Source organism: Nerophis lumbriciformis, linkage group LG28 (assembly GCF_033978685.3).
Source record: "Nerophis lumbriciformis linkage group LG28, RoL_Nlum_v2.1, whole genome shotgun sequence".
Classification (NCBI taxonomy): Eukaryota; Metazoa; Chordata; class Actinopteri; order Syngnathiformes; family Syngnathidae; genus Nerophis; species Nerophis lumbriciformis.
The window spans coordinates 8,439,143-8,445,885 of NC_084575.2; the positions used below are offsets into that span (position 1 = coordinate 8,439,143).

The following is a 6,743-nucleotide window of genomic DNA, read 5'->3' on the forward strand; positions in this document are numbered from 1 at the left end:
TGGCAGACGCTTTTATCCAAAGCAACATACATAAAAAATACATATAAAACAATGACTGTAAACATGATCATTTAAGGGAAGAATGTAATAGAAAATATCAATACAAAGTGTCAAGACAGAATAAACTCTGTGCTGCTGCAGCAACAGAGATACAGTCTATAAGATATATAGATATCTAATGTATTCATACATTGTTTATGTAGCATGTACTGTATATATAACCTCATCATATTGTTTCTTCAACTTCAAAATAGCTGACCCTTCTCTGGGATTATATTCCCAGTTTTGATCTGGGAAGTCTGCTCACTTATAGCATATAAGAATATTCTATTACTGTTAAGCAAACTATGAATAATAAACATGTGTCCTTTATCATAGCTACACGTATGACAAAAAGGGGGTGAAAATCAGTGGTATTCAGTGAGGTAAGATGAATTAAATGCGCTGACAGTTCATTGCTCCTGCCAAATGAATTGCACTGAGTGGAGCGGATCACCACTCCAAGATGGCGGCCCCGCGTCTCGTCAGCGCCAGTAGGCAGTAGCGCTCCATGCTGCGTACCCTTATAAGATGTCTATGGTTATAACGTTAGCAGTGAGTTTACAGCCTCACTCATTTAACTACACAGGAAATACAAGTCACGTTACTTAGCCAATAAACGTTAGCTTACATTCAAAACTTACCCTTCTTTGTGCAACTTCAAATGTCGAACAAAGTTGGAAGTTGTTGCGTCTCCATCTGTAATCTTCGAACCACATGTTTTGCATACTGCAATTCGTTTTTTGTTGACCAAGTCGTAGTTTTAATAACCGAACAAAACTATTTTTGGCATCATTTTTCCTCACTGACGTGTTGTTTGAGAGCTCTTCTTTGTTGGTTGTCCTGCAATTTGATTGGATGAATGCTGTGGGACGAAAATAATGTGGATGTAATTTGATTGGATGTTGCACTGACAGACAGAGACGTACACAATGAAAGATACGGAGCGCTCCTGAATAACTTTTTAATCTTTGGGTTTTGGGGAAAGTAGCAAGTTCTGTCAAGTCAAAAGGCTATACATATGATCGACACCTTTAATATTGCTAAATTAACACAACACACCAGTTTAGGTAATCCCTGCATATTTACTGCTCCTGTTGTGTTCTAAATAAATTAAGTAATTCATTCATTCATTTATACAGCACACATTCTCATATTGTGTATCAATTATGATATATTGTTATATTGCAGTAACAGCCAAACTGGTGTTGAACATATTGACGGACTATCCGTGACTGGTGAATTTATAAAATGACATGTGTTTTTGTAAAATTTAATGTGAAATAAAAACCATTGTTTTTTTTTTTTTTGCAAGAAGTGAGAAACAGCGCCCTCTGGCGTGAGTGTAAAAGCTTACAGCACCTGGTATTCCCAGGCGGTCTCCCATCCAAGTACTAACCAGGCCCGACCCTGCTTAGCTTCCGAGATCGGACGAGATCGGGCGTGTTCAGGGTAGTATGGCCGTAAGCCGAAAGACGAGGTAAAACCAACCTTTTTAAATGAAACTCTTACAGACGGGATGGGAGAAAATGACTAATTATCTAAGAGCCTGGCGCGCATGCGTACACTAATGTGCTTTTTCTGGCTGTATGATTGTCTTCCTTTGCTACGGCGGTCAAGTTGCTTTCACGGTGGATATTTGCCTCCGGAGCTCCAGCGGAAGCTCCCCCTCACTGTGCCCACACTGCTCTCTCATGCTGCGGGGAGATTGCAGGAGAGGTGCCGCTCTCAACACTACTTTATGCTTAGGGACCGTCAATAAATTACTATTGTCTTTGAAGATGTATATCTGCTACATCAAAACACTGATTCATCTAAAAGGAGGTCAAATAAATAGTCCTACATTTTTAATATCGTTCCTGATTTTATAATTTAAATATTTTTTTAATGTAAACAATAATTATTTGTTTTAAAAGCCTCCATGTTATCATGCAACTTAGTAACCCAATTCCACTTTATATTAGTCCTTTTATTTTAAAATAGGATCAAAAACATTTTGATATTAAAAACAAATGTTTCTTTTCAATAGATTCCTGGTCATATGACCTACAATCCCAAATTCACTTGATATTTGAAGTGTTTTCTCTAATGTGTTTCACACCTTTTTGTTTTAAAAAGTAAGTTTAATTGGATTTTATATACATTTGTAATATTGAAAACCATGGTTTCATTTTTAGCTCCCGCAACAACTACGACTATCCAACATAAAACCAACTTAACTCTCATTTGGAGCTAATAAAAATGTTGATAATTATCTGTATAATATTTATCATGCACATGATTTTTATTAAAAAAACGTATCTTTTTTTTTTATTTTTTTTTTTTAATAAAACCCTATTTTAAAATAAAAGGGTGTGCGTTACACTAAAAGGTTAGCACGACTAATAAGTGGAATTAGGTTACTGAGTTGCATGACATGGAGACTATTGGGAAAATATCCTTATTGTTTTATATTAAATATGGATGTATTGTTAAAATTATGAAATAATGGGCATGCACAATAAGGAGGTATGACTAATTATTTACCTTCTTTTAGATGAGTCAGTGTTTTGATGTAGATGAATACATTTTTCAAGGTAATGGTTATTTATTGACGGTCTCTACGCATAAAGTAGTGTTGAATACCAGGTGCTGTAAGCTTTTACACTCACGCCAGAGGGCGCTACAAAGTGCTGAGACTACAGCTGTTGTGATTCATGTATTGCTTTAATTGCAACTATTCCAAAATAAGGGAATATATTCGGTTATTATAATACAATTCCACTTAATATTTACAACTACAGTTGAAAGTACAAACCTTTACAACAGGATTTAAAACACAAATACCAACTAGAGCAATATTTAGATTGATTTAAAAATAATGGTGTGGTCTTTTGCAGTCAGTCAACCTCGCCCACGCCTCCTACCACTCCGTCCTGCATGAAGCTGAGGAGCCACGACTCGTCTCGCTCTGATCAGCCAACTTATGATTTAAAGGGGTCATATAAGCTACTGTTTATTTACCAAAATAAGTTGTATGTCTTTGTTTTGAAAATGTAAAAGTTTATTTTTATTTTCAGAATGTTGAAATAGTTGTACCGGGGGTGGGGGGGAAAGAGCTGGTTACTTGTTTCTCTCGCGAGATCTGGAAAAGAGCTGGTTACTTGTTTCTCTCGCGAGATCTGACAAGACTGCGCGCGAAGCAAACAGGGCGAGGATAAAGCAAGATGGCGTCTGACGGTGAAGACGTTATTGCAGTCGTCACAGTTCAGTGTTCTTAATCTGTGCGTCCATGTACACATATATGTCCTTTATTACACTCTATTAAATAGAGTCATAATAACTGTTTGTATATTAGTCATAGCGCACTTTGATGCTTCTCCAGCTAGCTTAGCTTGCTAGTTAGCTTAGCTTGTTAGCTGCTAACAAAGAGAGATGAAAACACATCGCTAAGCAGAGATCAAGTGTGAGTGTAAAGTGTTGTGATTGTGTGAAAATGTGCGAAAGAACCATAGCAGAGTACGAGGAGGAACTTTGTCCAACAAAAGAGGAGAAGGAGCGACAACATGAAAAACATCAAGTTGTGTTACACACAACAGGTTTGTTTACTTCTTACTCTCACATCTTTACTAACTTTATATTTATTATTAACACTTTTCTTCAATAGATTGTCTATAGGAAGATGAATTGTCATGTGAGGATGTTCAGACACACAATATTTATGAGAGGTTGATGTTCCTCTCAGTTTGTAACAAAGTGTATCAACATGTTTACACAAAACTCACACAGTCACCGGGGGAATATTCCAGAGAGCAGGTTAAGTGCAAACTCCTGAGTATGTAAAGCTCCAGAGTTTGACCTCCAAAAATAAAAGAGAGGTAAGACAAAGTCAGAGTCAGTTACCATGGTAACTGACGCTGTAAACCTAGCCTGCTAGCTGGCAGGTTTGACAAGTTATTTATGTGTGTAAAAGCTATACTGACCTGTTATTTCCTTCATATTGGTGCAGCCATTAACCTACTACAACACCTGCTACATCCACCTACTCAGTGGCCTAGTGGTTAGAGTGTCCGCCCTGAGATCAGTAGCTTGTGTCATACCAAAGACTATAAAAATGGGACCCATTACCTCCCTGCTTGGCACTCAGCATCAAGGGTTGGAATTGGGGTTTAAATCACCGTAAAAATGATTCCCGGGCGCGGCCACCGCGCCCGGGAATCAATCAATCAATCAATCAATGATTGTCACACACACACTAGGTGTGGCCAGATTGTTCTCTGCATTTGACCCATTAATCTTGATCACTGCTCCCCTCACCTTCCAGGGGGTGATCAAGATTAATGGGTCAAATGCAGAGAACAATCTGGCCACACCTAGTGTGTGTGTGACAATCATTGGTACTTTAACTTTTTAATGTGGCAGTGATTGTGGAAAAAACAAAGCCTGATCTAAAGATGACATCTTGATCTCATACCATCTCAAACCAATTGGCCGTTCATTATTAAGTGAAATGTCTTAAAGTCGCTTAAATTTGTCTTTAACCAAGCAACACTAAGTTTTATCCAGTTACTCGATTAATCGAAAACATTTCCAGTAGAACACTTGATTAATAAAATGTTCAAAAGCTACAGCCCATTATTTTATGTATGATTTAATATTTAGCATGTAGGAGTTCAAATGTGTTTTGTTTGTGTCCTGTAGACATCCATCAGCTGATTGGACACCAAGAAGAATGTCTCTCTCATCTGCAGGGGGACAGTTTCACTTTAGAGGATCCACAGCCCTCACACATGAAAGAGGAAGAGGAGGGAGAGTGTGTTGTAGGGCAGGAGGAGGATGATGTCAGCAAGTTTCCACTGACTGTTGTCTCTGTGAAGACTGAAGAGCATGAAGACAAAGCACCTGAGTCCTCACAGCTTCATCACAGTCCAAGTAAGCACAACATCCACATATCATCTAATACAATGTTTGTGACACATGTTCATCCGGGGGCCACATTTATGACCAAAGATGGAGATATACTTGCTTTTAAACACGTCAATTTAAAAATGAATGCTCATCAATCATCAACAGTGTAATTGCTGGGGTGTAACCATGTGACCTAGAGGCCGTCCTCCTTACCTCACGTGGTCAAATGAAGGCAAACATTCAATATGGCTACTGTTTATTTACCTTTAGCAGCACATATGTCAGCATATTTCAAAGGTTTAAAGATAAGAGATGTATACCAAGTACCATTTTTTTTTCGTACTGGTTCCTAATTATGTCGTCCATGAAGATTCTGGACTAACGACACAACTATTTGTATTTTTAATTCCAGCTGACTGACGTAACTATGACACGTTGTCACATTGAGTTCAGCTGCCGCTGCTACACATTAAAATCAGCTTTGAATAATGACAAATAAGGAAGCAACAACACGCAAAAGTGTGATGTGTGTGTTATTGACAAGAAGATGACATAACTGCATTTCACCTTGCACTGCACACATAGTTGACTTCTTTAAGACTTCAAATAAACAGCTGTTTTTTTTTGGTTTGTGTTTTTTCTTCTTTATTTAGCCAGGTAAAAATCCCATAGAGATCAAAGATCTCTTTTCCAAGGGAGATCTGGCCAAGAGGGCAGCAGCAAGGTTACATTAAAAATTAAACAACACATAAAACATCAAATGTACAACATTAAAACTTGCTGACATAACACATGTGCATACAGACAAGGTAGACTGCAATCTTTTCACAGAAGCTTTAAACTCATTCAATGTAACAAGGGTTTGAAGTTGAATATTGGATTGTAGGTTATTCCAAGCCTTCGCTGCTGAAAACCTAAATGCTTTCTTGCCCAGTTCAGTTCTTACTTTGGGGACGACAAATTGCGATCATTCATTGAATGAAGATTGTGACTTCCTTGTTTCTTTCTTTGTTAAAATACAAGACAGATATGATGGGGTGATACCCAGAATAGTTTTGTAGATGAACACATACCAATGATTGAGGCGTCGAGCACATAAAGATGTTCAGTTAACCATTGAGTATAACACACAATGTTGAGTAAGTTAACCATTGAGTATAACACACAATGGTGAGTAAGTTAACCATTGAGTATAACACACAATGGTGAGTAAGTTAACCATTGAGTATAACACACAATGGTGAGTAAGTTGGTGATGAATCTCAGTGCCCCGTGGTACACACTATCCAGCTTGTGGAGACAACCAGCAGTAGCATTCATGTACAACACATCTCCATAGTCAATAACAGGTAAAAAGGTTGTTTCCACCAATTTCTGTTTCACAGTAAAAGAAAAGCAAGACTTGTTTCTATAATAAAATCCCAGTAAAAGTTTCAGATTTTTTTTACAACATACTGAATGTGCTCCTTAAAACTCAAGTGGTCATCAATTAAAAATCCTAAATATTTAAAAGCAGATACTAACACAATTTGTTGCCCATTTCTTGTTCAAATGTTCTCACTCAGTGCTGATCTTACAGTTTTTGATGTGGTAAAGAACATACACTTTGTTTTCTCTGCATTTAAAAGCAGTTGAAGATAGCAAAGTTGTTCTTGTACTCTGTCAAATGCACGTTGTAGATATTTAAAGGCCTCAGCAGGAGTGGGTGCTGTGCAGTATATGACAGTATCATCAGCATAGGAATGGAAAGTTGAGTTCAGAATATTCTGTCCAAGATTATTACCGTAATTATTAATTAATAATGGGCCCAACACAGA

The 6,743-nt window shown here is 37.6% G+C and overlaps 1 non-coding gene across 1 annotated transcript; it reads right to left on the minus strand.

Annotated features, from left to right (window-relative positions):
- Nucleotides 1–1,389: 1,389 nt before the first annotated feature.
- LOC133571160 (5S ribosomal RNA) lies at nt 1,390–1,508 on the minus strand. Its single transcript, XR_009810317.1, has one exon. It is a non-coding gene; the product is annotated as a 5S ribosomal RNA (ribosomal RNA).
- Between the last annotated feature and the right edge of the window lie 5,235 nt (nt 1,509–6,743).